General features: G+C 45.2%; 4 non-coding genes across 4 annotated transcripts; all 4 read left to right on the forward strand.

Annotated features, from left to right (window-relative positions):
- The first annotated feature begins 2674 nt into the window (after positions 1–2674).
- On the forward strand, positions 2675–2974 carry LOC146854793 (signal recognition particle RNA). The gene has a single exon (XR_014959307.1).
- A 3407-nt stretch (positions 2975–6381) lies between these two features.
- Positions 6382–6682, forward strand: LOC146854794 (signal recognition particle RNA). The gene has a single exon (XR_014981709.1).
- Positions 6683–10089: 3407 nt separating this feature from the next.
- Positions 10090–10390, forward strand: LOC146854795 (signal recognition particle RNA). Its single transcript, XR_014981712.1, has one exon.
- Positions 10391–13797: 3407 nt separating this feature from the next.
- LOC146854796 (signal recognition particle RNA) lies at positions 13798–14098 on the forward strand. The gene has a single exon (XR_014981713.1).
- The last annotated feature ends 1258 nt before the right edge of the window (positions 14099–15356 follow it).

Consider the following 15356-nt stretch of genomic DNA (forward strand, 5'->3'; position numbering starts at 1 on the left):
GACCACAAGGACGACCCCATGGCGACTGTGACCCCGAGTCCGGCACCCAAGGACCTCCCTCGACACTCCTGAAGAAGCCTGCAGCCTCAGAACCAGGTGCCCCCCCAACCGCGATCAACAGAGGGTAAGATTTCCCGACACCAAAAGGTACCCCTGCACCCGGCGCTCCGCGGCCCCCTGTGCCCAATCCCGGGGTACCTACCTATCCTCCAACTACCCAACTTACCTCTCGAAGTGGTGGTGGCACCTGAAGAATCTTCGTCCCCGAGCTTGCAGTCTTTTTCTAAACCAGAGATTTCCCATTCAAATCAATTGAGCGCCCGAATGCTCAAAAGCACCCTGCACCCAGCCGTCCGAGTGGCCCTGGCAGTGCAACCTCTACATCTATCTACTTCCCCACTTGCCCTGGATAAGTGACCAGGAGCCCAGCTCCCACAGCCACGTGGCCTGCTAGTCAGCAGCTACCAACCAAGGCCCCCCTACCTCTCATAGGATAACATTGGGCCTAACTCTCTCTGCACCCGGCCGCCCTTGTGCCGCTGAGGGTGAACCAACTGTACCTACCTGACCCTGGGAGACGCCTGAGTCTATGCCCAGAACCTTAACTCTGCCAGTCGAGTACTTACCTTTAAACCGATAACTCAATCTTCTCCATAGGGTAACATTGACTGGTTTTTCCTGAAATTTCTTCCAAGTGTGGACTTTTCAAAACTTAAAATATTCACCAAAAATCAGCCGAGTAACGAAAACGAAAATACTCACCTGCTATTAGGTGAGCTCCCAGTGCTGGATCTTGGTGCCCAGCACTGACTCTGAAAAATACTTACAACTGTACTTACCAGTAACCCAATTTTCTCCCATAGGAAATCATTGACTGTTTTTCTGTGAAATTTCTTCTAAGTGTCAATTTTCTGCAAACTTTAAATATTCTTTAAAAATCGTATAATTTCTGAAAACGTAATTACTTACCTGTTTTGGATAAAGGTCCCAGTACTGAGTCTAGGCACCCAGTACTGGATTACAAAAGTAACGAGAACATACTATACCTGCAACTTGAATTTTCTGCCATAGGGAATCTTAGACTGTTTTCTATGAAATATTTTCTGTCAACTTTTAAAATAGCAAAATATTGTCTAAAAATCAGCACAGTAATTAAGTCGACTTTTATCACTTGATTCCAAGTACTGACCCAGGACTGAATCTAGGATCCAGTCCTGGAAATCCAAAAGTAATCCTAAAAGTAATCTGTTGCAAATAACTTGAAACTTCCATTGAGCTCAATGCATTATTGTGTTTAAAATTTTGTTGCCTATTGCAACCACTTGTAACTTTCTACAAAAGTCAATTGCATATTGCAAAAGTATTTATATAAAGCATCTCATTCTGAGAAAGTATATTTTAATACCTATTGTTGGTTCTAAAATAAAACAAGCATATATTTTTTGTAGATAAACCATTGGCCTAGAGTTCAGTTATTGAGTGTGTGAGACCATTTGCTGACTGAGTGTGTGCAACAAATGCTTTACACTGTCCTCTGATACTGCCTTACTGCTCGACCAAGCTACCACTTTAGAGAGTAAGGTTATATCTAACTTTAGCCTCTGCCAAACCTCTGGGGACTGTGGACTCTGTACACCCTGTACCTATTTGGGAACAGTATATACAGAGCCACTTTCTCACACTGCAGTTCTCCAATATAGGTCTGTCAAGATCATTACTCAATCTACCTTGATTTGGCACAGTATAAAATAAGTCAAGAAGTCTCCTATGAAAAGATATGCAAATCTGTTCGAATCACTTTCCCTAGTCAGGGGACCCACTAGCTGGAAGGGGCAGGGAGGACCAAAATAGCTCATCGGTATAGAACACTGCATGAGCAGCTGATTTTGAGGTGGTAGAAGATAGAGTAATCCAGCTGGACCTCAATAAACGGTTTCCTAATGTGCAATAGCCCCTGACCACCTCTGACGCAAAAGTGTAATCTCATACCTTTGCAGAATCAGGCATGCTTTCACCTGTTCAAGCTGAACTGACATTGGTCTTCTTGGCCAGCAGGAGTTCCTCTCTTGCAGCTGTTGAGGCTAGAGAACAGAATGACGTGTATTCATTCTTTATGGTAACTCTTCTAGCCCTCCCACTCCATACCACTTTAAAACTTCCGAAGTTGCAGACGAGTTCCATCATTGTGACCCATGCTATTTTTCTCAATATTGGCTGGCTCGGCATATCAAGGGATGCCTACAGGACAGCCTAAATTGTGCCAGCAAGCTTCTACAGGGAGTCACTGGCAGATAAAGAGAAACTCAGCCCTAACCTGGCTCTTCTCTCTCACTCTCACTCTCCTTTCCCTTCTGTCCCTCTACCTGTCTCTCACTCTCTAAATAGTAGTATTTATGTTGTATTCACTTCCCCGTCACAATCTTTCCGACCCTACTTCCTCTCTCCCTTCAATCAGTTCAACCCTCTTTTTTACTTTAGGAAACTCCACATCTTTTTTAAAGGCCCTTCCCATATTCACACTGCTTCTTGATAAGACATTTTTTTCCTTTCTTTGAAGGATAGTGAAATTGATTTTCTTGAAACATGGTTGGTAAACCATCAATTCATTCCACCTTACTTTATCATTATCCTTACTTATGGAATGCATTTCATCATTAGGACAGCTGCAGTGTTTGCCGGGCAAGGTGGCGTGTGCCTGTTGTCCTAGTTACTTGGGAGACAGAGGCTTGTGGATTGCTTGAGCTCAGGGGTTCTGGGCTGCACTCAGCTGTGTTGATCAGGTGTCCATGCTGCATTGGGCATCAATATGGTGTTCTAGAGGGAGCTCTAGAATTTCAGGTTGTGTAACGAGAGGTGCACCGACCCAGGCTGGAAACAGAGCAGGCCAAAGCTTCCATGCCCATTGGTAGCAGGACAGCACCTGTGAGCAGTACGTGTAAAACAGCCTGAGCAAAATAGTGAGACCTAGCCTCTCTTTTTTGACTCAAATGTGAAAGTTTTGATTTTTACAAGGTGTAATAAATTATTTTCCCAAAACCAAATCTTTGTTTTCCTTTTGATATTTTTCCAGGAAATATGATGAACATTTGAACTGGGCCACGCATTTCAGCATAGCAGACAATTCTCCAGAATTGAGACATATTGCAACAACAAGCTAGCAGGCGGAGAGGACTGAAAACTCAGTGCAACCTAGAATAAATGGCTGTGTGATTTTCAGCAAGGATGACTCAAATGCATTCTTCCTTTTAGAGCACCTGTAGGATTAAACTGATCTGTCAAGTACAAAAGCATCCTTCATAGAGCAACTTAGAAATGCGCTTGCTGGCCCTTCTGCTGCATTTCTACGTCCAGCTCTAATTCATTTTTTGATTAGCCCTCATTCTTTTCATATGTGAATGAGAAGGAGAAATTACAGGGCCCTTCACTCTTTGAGCGAAACATGAAAAGACTGAGGGCTGTGCAACTCCCAAACGTTGGAGCCTCTGGCCTGTCGACCCTCGAACCTGCTCCTGCTCCAACCCGGCATCTCTTGTGGCCAGCAACCTCACAAACCCTGGAGGACCTGGCTACCTTTTGACTCTAAACCCCTGGGACTCCCATGAGTAGAGGCTCTACTCAAATCTACTTCTAATCCCTGGCAGCAGCCCGGAACCGCGAACCCTTCACACTCTGCACCCACCAAGCCTGGCCTGTGCCAGAGTGAACAAAGACCACAAGGACGACCCCACGGCGACTGTGACCCCGAGTCCGGCACCCAAGGACCTCCCTCGACACTCCTGAAGAAGCCTGCAGCCTCAGAACCAGGTGCCCCCCCAACCGCGATCAACAGAGGGTAAGATTTCCCGACACCAAAAGGTACCCCTGCACCCGGCGCTCCGCGGCCCCCTGTGCCCAATCCCGGGGTACCTACCTATCCTCCAACTACCCAACTTACCTCTCGAAGTGGTGGTGGCACCTGAAGAATCTTCGTCCCCGAGCTTGCAGTCTTTTTCTAAACCAGAGATTTCCCATTCAAATCAATTGAGCGCCCGAATGCTCAAAAGCACCCTGCACCCAGCCGTCCGAGAGGCCCTGGCAGTGCAACCTCTACATCTATCTACTTCCCCACTTGCCCTGGATAAGTGACCAGGAGCCCAGCTCCCACAACCACGTGGCCTGCTAGTCAGCAGCCACCAACCAAGGCCCCCCTACCTCTCATAGGATAACATTGGGCCTAACTCTCTCTGCACCCGGCCGCCCTTGTGCCGCTGAGGGTGAACCAACTGTACCTACCTGACCCTGGGAGACGCCTGAGTCTATGCCCAGAACCTTAACTCTGCCAGTCGAGTACTTACCTTTAAACCGATAACTCAATCTTCTCCATAGGGTAACATTGACTGGTTTTTCCTGAAATTTCTTCCAAGTGTGGACTTTTCAAAACTTAAAATATTCACCAAAAATCAGCCGAGTAACGAAAACGAAAATACTCACCTGCTATTAGGTGAGCTCCCAGTGCTGGATCTTGGTGCCCAGCACTGACTCTGAAAAATACTTACAACTGTACTTACCAGTAACCCAATTTTCTCCCATAGGACATCATTGACTGTTTTTCTGTGAAATTTCTTCTAAGTGTCAATTTCTGCAAACTTTAAATATTCTTTAAAAATCGTATAATTTCTGAAAACGTAATTACTTACCTGTTTTGGATAAAGGTCCCAGTACTGAGTCTAGGCACCCAGTACTGGATTACAAAAGTAACGAGAACATACTATACCTGCAACTTGAATTTTCTGCCATAGGGAATCTTAGACTGTTTTCTATTAAATATTTTCTGTCAACTTTTAAAATAGCAAAATATTGTCTAAAAATCATCACAGTAATTAAGTCGACTTTTATCACTTGATTCCAAGTACTGACCCAGGACTGAATCTAGGATCCAGTCCTGGAAATCCAAAAGTAATCCTAAAAGTAATCTGTTGCAAATAACTTGAAACTTCCATTGAGCTCAATGCATTATTGTGTTTAAAATGTTGTTGCCTATTGCAACCACTTGTAACTTTCTACAAAAGTCAATTGCATATTGCAAAAGTATTTATATAAAGCATCTCATTCTGAGAAAGTATATTTTAATACCTATTGTTGGTTCTAAAATAAAACAAGCATATATTTTTTGTAGATAAACCATAGGCCTAGAGTTCAGTTATTGAGTGTGTGAGACCATTTGCTGACTGAGTGTGTGCAACAAATGCTTTACACTGTCCTCTGATACTGCCTTACTGCTCGACCAAGCTACCACTTTAGAGAGTAAGGTTATATCTAACTTTAGCCTCTGCCAAACCTCTGGGGACTGTGGACTCTGTACACCCTGTACCTATTTGGGAACAGTATATACAGAGCCACTTTCTCACACTGCAGTTCTCCAATATAGGTCTGTCAAGATCATTACTCAATCTACCTTGATTTGGCACAGTATAAAATAAGTCAAGAAGTCTCCTATGAAAAGATATGCAAATCTGTTCGAATCACTTTCCCTAGTCAGGGGACCCACTAGCTGGAAGGGGCAGGGAGGACCAAAATAGCTCATCGGTATAGAACACTGCATGAGCAGCTGATTTTGAGGTGGTAGAAGATAGAGTAATCCAACTGGAGCTCAATAAACGGTTTCCTAATGTGCAATAGCCCCTGACCACCTCTGACGCAAAAGTGTAATCTCATACCTTTGCAGAATCAGGCATGCTTTCACCTGTTCAAGCTGAACTGACATTGGTCTTCTTGGCCAGCAGGAGTTCCTCTCTTGCAGCTGTTGAGGCTAGAGAACAGAATGACGTGTATTCATTCTTTATGGTAACTCTTCTAGCCCTCCCACTCCATACTACTTTAAAACTTCCGATGTTGCAGACGAGTTCCATCATTGTGACCCATGCTATTTTTCTCAATATTGGCTGGCTCGGCATAACAAGGGATGCCTACAGGACAGCCTAAATTGTGCCGGCAAGCTTCTACAGGGAGTCACTGGCAGATAAAGAGAAACTCAGCCCTAACCTGGCTCTTCTCTCTCACTCTCACTCTCCTTTCCCTTCTGTCCCTCTACCTGTCTCTCACTCTCTAAATACTAGTATTTATGTTGTATTCACTTCCCCGTCACAATCTTTCCGACCCTACTTCCTCTCTCCCTTCAATCAGTTCAACCCTCTTTTTTACTTTAGGAAACTCCACATCTTTTTTAAAGGCCCTTCCCATATTCACACTGCTTCTTGATAAGACATTTTTTTCCTTTCTTTGAAGGATAGTGAAATTGATTTTCTTGAAACATGGTTGGTAAACCATCAATTCATTCCACCTTACTTTATCATTATCCTTACTTATGGAATGCATTTCATCATTAGGACAGCTGCAGTGCTTGCCGGGCAAGGTGGCGTGTCCCTGTTGTCCTAGTTACTTGGGAGGCAGAGGCTTGTGGATTGCTTGAGCTCAGGGGTTCTGGGCTGCACTCAGCTGTGTTGATCAGGTGTCCATGCTGCATTGGGCATCAATATGGTGTTCTAGAGGGAGCTCTAGAATTTCAGGTTGTGTAACGAGAGGTGCACCGACCCAGGCTGGAAACAGAGCAGGCCAAATGCTTCCATGCCCATTGGTAGCAGGACAGCACCTGTGAGCAGTACGTGTGAAACAGCCTGAGCAAAATAGTGAGACCTAGCCTCTCTTTTTTGACTCAAATGTGAAAGTTTTGATTTTTACAAGGTGTAATAAATTATTTTCCCAAAACCAAATCTTTGTTTTCCTTTTGATATTTTTCCAGGAAATATGATGAACATTTGAACTGGGCCACGCATTTCAGCATAGCAGACAATTCTCCAGAATTGAGACATATTGCAACAACAAGCTAGCAGGCGGAGAGGACTGAAAACTCAGTGCAACCTAGAATAAATGGCTGTGTGATTTTCAGCAAGGATGACTCAAATGCATTCTTCCTTTTAGAGCACCTGTAGGATTAAACTGATCTGTCAAGTACAAAAGCATCCTTCATAGAGCAACTTAGAAATGCGCTTGCTGGCCCTTCTGCTGCATTTCTACGTCCAGCTCTAATTCATTTTTTGATTAGCCCTCATTCTTTTCATATGTGAATGAGAAGGAGAAATTACAGGGCCCTTCACTCTTTGAGCGAAACATGAAAAGACTGAGGGCTGTGCAACTCCCAAACGTTGGAGCCTCTGGCCTGTCGACCCTCGAACCTGCTCCTGCTCCAACCCGGCATCTCTTGTGGCCAGCAACCTCACAAACCCTGGAGGACCTGGCTACCTTTTGACTCTAAACCCCTGGGACTCCCATGAGTAGAGGCTCTACTCAAATCTACTTCTAATCCCTGGCAGCAGCCCGGAACCGCGAACCCTTCACACTCTGCACCCACCAAGCCTGGCCTGTGCCAGAGTGAACAAAGACCACAAGGACGACCCCACGGCGACTGTGACCCCGAGTCCGGCACCCAAGGACCTCCCTCGACACTCCTGAAGAAGCCTGCAGCCTCAGAACCAGGTGCCCCCCCAACCGCGATCAACAGAGGGTAAGATTTCCCGACACCAAAAGGTACCCCTGCACCCGGCGCTCCGCGGCCCCCTGTGCCCAATCCCGGGGTACCTACCTATCCTCCAACTACCCAACTTACCTCTCGAAGTGGTGGTGGCACCTGAAGAATCTTCGTCCCCGAGCTTGCAGTCTTTTTCTAAACCAGAGATTTCCCATTCAAATCAATTGAGCGCCCGAATGCTCAAAAGCACCCTGCACCCAGCCGTCCGAGAGGCCCTGGCAGTGCAACCTCTACATCTATCTACTTCCCCACTTGCCCTGGATAAGTGACCAGGAGCCCAGCTCCCACAACCACGTGGCCTGCTAGTCAGCAGCCACCAACCAAGGCCCCCCTACCTCTCATAGGATAACATTGGGCCTAACTCTCTCTGCACCCGGCCGCCCTTGTGCCGCTGAGGGTGAACCAACTGTACCTACCTGACCCTGGGAGACGCCTGAGTCTATGCCCAGAACCTTAACTCTGCCAGTCGAGTACTTACCTTTAAACCGATAACTCAATCTTCTCCATAGGGTAACATTGACTGGTTTTTCCTGAAATTTCTTCCAAGTGTGGACTTTTCAAAACTTAAAATATTCACCAAAAATCAGCCGAGTAACGAAAACGAAAATACTCACCTGCTATTAGGTGAGCTCCCAGTGCTGGATCTTGGTGCCCAGCACTGACTCTGAAAAATACTTACAACTGTACTTACCAGTAACCCAATTTTCTCCCATAGGACATCATTGACTGTTTTTCTGTGAAATTTCTTCTAAGTGTCAATTTCTGCAAACTTTAAATATTCTTTAAAAATCGTATAATTTCTGAAAACGTAATTACTTACCTGTTTTGGATAAAGGTCCCAGTACTGAGTCTAGGCACCCAGTACTGGATTACAAAAGTAACGAGAACATACTATACCTGCAACTTGAATTTTCTGCCATAGGGAATCTTAGACTGTTTTCTATTAAATATTTTCTGTCAACTTTTAAAATAGCAAAATATTGTCTAAAAATCATCACAGTAATTAAGTCGACTTTTATCACTTGATTCCAAGTACTGACCCAGGACTGAATCTAGGATCCAGTCCTGGAAATCCAAAAGTAATCCTAAAAGTAATCTGTTGCAAATAACTTGAAACTTCCATTGAGCTCAATGCATTATTGTGTTTAAAATGTTGTTGCCTATTGCAACCACTTGTAACTTTCTACAAAAGTCAATTGCATATTGCAAAAGTATTTATATAAAGCATCTCATTCTGAGAAAGTATATTTTAATACCTATTGTTGGTTCTAAAATAAAACAAGCATATATTTTTTGTAGATAAACCATAGGCCTAGAGTTCAGTTATTGAGTGTGTGAGACCATTTGCTGACTGAGTGTGTGCAACAAATGCTTTACACTGTCCTCTGATACTGCCTTACTGCTCGACCAAGCTACCACTTTAGAGAGTAAGGTTATATCTAACTTTAGCCTCTGCCAAACCTCTGGGGACTGTGGACTCTGTACACCCTGTACCTATTTGGGAACAGTATATACAGAGCCACTTTCTCACACTGCAGTTCTCCAATATAGGTCTGTCAAGATCATTACTCAATCTACCTTGATTTGGCACAGTATAAAATAAGTCAAGAAGTCTCCTATGAAAAGATATGCAAATCTGTTCGAATCACTTTCCCTAGTCAGGGGACCCACTAGCTGGAAGGGGCAGGGAGGACCAAAATAGCTCATCGGTATAGAACACTGCATGAGCAGCTGATTTTGAGGTGGTAGAAGATAGAGTAATCCAACTGGAGCTCAATAAACGGTTTCCTAATGTGCAATAGCCCCTGACCACCTCTGACGCAAAAGTGTAATCTCATACCTTTGCAGAATCAGGCATGCTTTCACCTGTTCAAGCTGAACTGACATTGGTCTTCTTGGCCAGCAGGAGTTCCTCTCTTGCAGCTGTTGAGGCTAGAGAACAGAATGACGTGTATTCATTCTTTATGGTAACTCTTCTAGCCCTCCCACTCCATACTACTTTAAAACTTCCGATGTTGCAGACGAGTTCCATCATTGTGACCCATGCTATTTTTCTCAATATTGGCTGGCTCGGCATAACAAGGGATGCCTACAGGACAGCCTAAATTGTGCCGGCAAGCTTCTACAGGGAGTCACTGGCAGATAAAGAGAAACTCAGCCCTAACCTGGCTCTTCTCTCTCACTCTCACTCTCCTTTCCCTTCTGTCCCTCTACCTGTCTCTCACTCTCTAAATACTAGTATTTATGTTGTATTCACTTCCCCGTCACAATCTTTCCGACCCTACTTCCTCTCTCCCTTCAATCAGTTCAACCCTCTTTTTTACTTTAGGAAACTCCACATCTTTTTTAAAGGCCCTTCCCATATTCACACTGCTTCTTGATAAGACATTTATTTCCTTTCTTTGAAGGATAGTGAAATTGATTTTCTTGAAACATGGTTGGTAAACCATCAATTCATTCCACCTTACTTTATCATTATCCTTACTTATGGAATGCATTTCATCATTAGGACAGCTGCAGTGCTTGCCGGGCAAGGTGGCGTGTCCCTGTTGTCCTAGTTACTTGGGAGGCAGAGGCTTGTGGATTGCTTGAGCTCAGGGGTTCTGGGCTGCACTCAGCTGTGTTGATCAGGTGTCCATGCTGCATTGGGCATCAATATGGTGTTCTAGAGGGAGCTCTAGAATTTCAGGTTGTGTAACGAGAGGTGCACCGACCCAGGCTGGAAACAGAGCAGGCCAAATGCTTCCATGCCCATTGGTAGCAGGACAGCACCTGTGAGCAGTACGTGTGAAACAGCCTGAGCAAAATAGTGAGACCTAGCCTCTCTTTTTTGACTCAAATGTGAAAGTTTTGATTTTTACAAGGTGTAATAAATTATTTTCCCAAAACCAAATCTTTGTTTTCCTTTTGATATTTTTCCAGGAAATATGATGAACATTTGAACTGGGCCACGCATTTCAGCATAGCAGACAATTCTCCAGAATTGAGACATATTGCAACAACAAGCTAGCAGGCGGAGAGGACTGAAAACTCAGTGCAACCTAGAATAAATGGCTGTGTGATTTTCAGCAAGGATGACTCAAATGCATTCTTCCTTTTAGAGCACCTGTAGGATTAAACTGATCTGTCAAGTACAAAAGCATCCTTCATAGAGCAACTTAGAAATGCGCTTGCTGGCCCTTCTGCTGCATTTCTACGTCCAGCTCTAATTCATTTTTTGATTAGCCCTCATTCTTTTCATATGTGAATGAGAAGGAGAAATTACAGGGCCCTTCACTCTTTGAGCGAAACATGAAAAGACTGAGGGCTGTGCAACTCCCAAACGTTGGAGCCTCTGGCCTGTCGACCCTCGAACCTGCTCCTGCTCCAACCCGGCATCTCTTGTGGCCAGCAACCTCACAAACCCTGGAGGACCTGGCTACCTTTTGACTCTAAACCCCTGGGACTCCCATGAGTAGAGGCTCTACTCAAATCTACTTCTAATCCCTGGCAGCAGCCCGGAACCGCGAACCCTTCACACTCTGCACCCACCAAGCCTGGCCTGTGCCAGAGTGAACAAAGACCACAAGGACGACCCCACGGCGACTGTGACCCCGAGTCCGGCACCCAAGGACCTCCCTCGACACTCCTGAAGAAGCCTGCAGCCTCAGAACCAGGTGCCCCCCCAACCGCGATCAACAGAGGGTAAGATTTCCCGACACCAAAAGGTACCCCTGCACCCGGCGCTCCGCGGCCCCCTGTGCCCAATCCCGGGGTACCTACCTATCCTCCAACTACCCAACTTACCTCTCGAAGTGGTGGTGGCACCTGAAGAATCTTCGTCCCCGAGCTTGCAGTCTTTTTCTAAACCAGAGATTTCCCATTCAAATCAATTGAGCGCCCGAATGCTCAAAAGCACCCTGCACCCAGCCGTCCGAGAGGCCCTGGCAGTGCAACCTCTACATCTATCTACTTCCCCACTTGCCCTGGATAAGTGACCAGGAGCCCAGCTCCCACAACCACGTGGCCTGCTAGTCAGCAGCCACCAACCAAGGCCCCCCTACCTCTCATAGGATAACATTGGGCCTAACTCTCTCTGCACCCGGCCGCCCTTGTGCCGCTGAGGGTGAACCAACTGTACCTACCTGACCCTGGGAGACGCCTGAGTCTATGCCCAGAACCTTAACTCTGCCAGTCGAGTACTTACCTTTAAACCGATAACTCAATCTTCTCCATAGGGTAACATTGACTGGTTTTTCCTGAAATTTCTTCCAAGTGTGGACTTTTCAAAACTTAAAATATTCACCAAAAATCAGCCGAGTAACGAAAACGAAAATACTCACCTGCTATTAGGTGAGCTCCCAGTGCTGGATCTTGGTGCCCAGCACTGACTCTGAAAAATACTTACAACTGTACTTACCAGTAACCCAATTTTCTCCCATAGGACATCATTGACTGTTTTTCTGTGAAATTTCTTCTAAGTGTCAATTTCTGCAAACTTTAAATATTCTTTAAAAATCGTATAATTTCTGAAAACGTAATTACTTACCTGTTTTGGATAAAGGTCCCAGTACTGAGTCTAGGCACCCAGTACTGGATTACAAAAGTAACGAGAACATACTATACCTGCAACTTGAATTTTCTGCCATAGGGAATCTTAGACTGTTTTCTATTAAATATTTTCTGTCAACTTTTAAAATAGCAAAATATTGTCTAAAAATCATCACAGTAATTAAGTCGACTTTTATCACTTGATTCCAAGTACTGACCCAGGACTGAATCTAGGATCCAGTCCTGGAAATCCAAAAGTAATCCTAAAAGTAATCTGTTGCAAATAACTTGAAACTTCCATTGAGCTCAATGCATTATTGTGTTTAAAATGTTGTTGCCTATTGCAACCACTTGTAACTTTCTACAAAAGTCAATTGCATATTGCAAAAGTATTTATATAAAGCATCTCATTCTGAGAAAGTATATTTTAATACCTATTGTTGGTTCTAAAATAAAACAAGCATATATTTTTTGTAGATAAACCATAGGCCTAGAGTTCAGTTATTGAGTGTGTGAGACCATTTGCTGACTGAGTGTGTGCAACAAATGCTTTACACTGTCCTCTGATACTGCCTTACTGCTCGACCAAGCTACCACTTTAGAGAGTAAGGTTATATCTAACTTTAGCCTCTGCCAAACCTCTGGGGACTGTGGACTCTGTACACCCTGTACCTATTTGGGAACAGTATATACAGAGCCACTTTCTCACACTGCAGTTCTCCAATATAGGTCTGTCAAGATCATTACTCAATCTACCTTGATTTGGCACAGTATAAAATAAGTCAAGAAGTCTCCTATGAAAAGATATGCAAATCTGTTCGAATCACTTTCCCTAGTCAGGGGACCCACTAGCTGGAAGGGGCAGGGAGGACCAAAATAGCTCATCGGTATAGAACACTGCATGAGCAGCTGATTTTGAGGTGGTAGAAGATAGAGTAATCCAACTGGAGCTCAATAAACGGTTTCCTAATGTGCAATAGCCCCTGACCACCTCTGACGCAAAAGTGTAATCTCATACCTTTGCAGAATCAGGCATGCTTTCACCTGTTCAAGCTGAACTGACATTGGTCTTCTTGGCCAGCAGGAGTTCCTCTCTTGCAGCTGTTGAGGCTAGAGAACAGAATGACGTGTATTCATTCTTTATGGTAACTCTTCTAGCCCTCCCACTCCATACTACTTTAAAACTTCCGATGTTGCAGACGAGTTCCATCATTGTGACCCATGCTATTTTTCTCAATATTGGCTGGCTCGGCATAACAAGGGATGCCTACAGGACAGCCTAAATTGTGCCGGCAAGCTTCTACAGGGAGTCACTGGCAGATAAAGAGAAACTCAGCCCTAACCTGGCTCTTCTCTCTCACTCTCACTCTCCTTTCCCTTCTGTCCCTCTACCTGTCTCTCACTCTCTAAATACTAGTATTTATGTTGTATTCACTTCCCCGTCACAATCTTTCCGACCCTACTTCCTCTCTCCCTTCAATCAGTTCAACCCTCTTTTTTACTTTAGGAAACTCCACATCTTTTTTAAAGGCCCTTCCCATATTCACACTGCTTCTTGATAAGACATTTTTTTCCTTTCTTTGAAGGATAGTGAAATTGATTTTCTTGAAACATGGTTGGTAAACCATCAATTCATTCCACCTTACTTTATCATTATCCTTACTTATGGAATGCATTTCATCATTAGGACAGCTGCAGTGTTTGCCGGGCAAGGTGGCGTGTCCCTGTTGTCCTAGTTACTTGGGAGGCAGAGGCTTGTGGATTGCTTGAGCTCAGGGGTTCTGGGCTGCACTCAGCTGTGTTGATCAGGTGTCCATGCTGCATTGGGCATCAATATGGTGTTCTAGAGGGAGCTCTAGAATTTCAGGTTGTGTAACGAGAGGTGCACCGACCCAGGCTGGAAACAGAGCAGGCCAAATGCTTCCATGCCCATTGGTAGCAGGACAGCACCTGTGAGCAGTACGTGTGAAACAGCCTGAGCAAAATAGTGAGACCTAGCCTCTCTTTTTTGACTCAAATGTGAAAGTTTTGATTTTTACAAGGTGTAATAAATTATTTTCCCAAAACCAAATCTTTGTTTTCCTTTTGATATTTTTCCAGGAAATATGATGAACATTTGAACTGGGCCACGCATTTCAGCATAGCAGACAATTCTCCAGAATTGAGACATATTGCAACAACAAGCTAGCAGGCGGAGAGGACTGAAAACTCAGTGCAACCTAGAATAAATGGCTGTGTGATTTTCAGCAAGGATGACTCAAATGCATTCTTCCTTTTAGAGCACCTGTAGGATTAAACTGATCTGTCAAGTACAAAAGCATCCTTCATAGAGCAACTTAGAAATGCGCTTGCTGGCCCTTCTGCTGCATTTCTACGTCCAGCTCTAATTCATTTTTTGATTAGCCCTCATTCTTTTCATATGTGAATGAGAAGGAGAAATTACAGGGCCCTTCACTCTTTGAGCGAAACATGAAAAGACTGAGGGCTGTGCAACTCCCAAACGTTGGAGCCTCTGGCCTGTCGACCCTCGAACCTGCTCCTGCTCCAACCCGGCATCTCTTGTGGCCAGCAACCTCACAAACCCTGGAGGACCTGGCTACCTTTTTGCTCTAAACCCCTGGGACTCCCATGAGTAGAGACTCTACTCAAATCTACTTCTAATCCCTGGCAGCAGACCGGAACCGCGAACCCTTCACACTCTGCACCCCCAAGCCTGGCCTGTGCCAGAGTGAACAAAGACCACAAGGACGACCCCATGGCGACTGTGACCCCGAGTCCGGCACCCAAGGACCTCCCTCGACACTCCTGAAGAAGCCTGCAGCCTCAGAACCAGGTGCCCCCCCAACCGCGATCAACAGAGGGTAAGATTTCCCGACACCAAAAGGTACCCCTGCACCCGGCGCTCCGCGGCCCCCTGTGCCCAATCCCGGGGTACCTACCTATCCTCCAACTACCCAACTTACCTCTCGAAGTGGTGGTGGCACCTGAAGAATCTTCGTCCCCGAGCTTGCAGTCTTTTTCTAAACCAGAGATTTCCCATTCAAATCAATTGAGCGCCCGAATGCTCAAAAGCACCCTGCACCCAGCCGTCCGAGTGGCCCTGGCAGTGCAACCTCTACATCTATCTACTTCCCCACTTGCCCTGGATAAGTGACCAGGAGCCCAGCTCCCACAGCCACGTGGCCTGCTAGTCAGCAGCTACCAACCAAGGCCCCCCTACCTCTCATAGGATAACATTGGGCCTAACTCTCTCTGCACCCGG

This window comes from Triturus cristatus, chromosome 4_1 (genome assembly GCF_964204655.1).
Source record: "Triturus cristatus chromosome 4_1, aTriCri1.1, whole genome shotgun sequence".
In the NCBI taxonomy this organism is placed as follows: domain Eukaryota; kingdom Metazoa; phylum Chordata; class Amphibia; order Caudata; family Salamandridae; genus Triturus; species Triturus cristatus.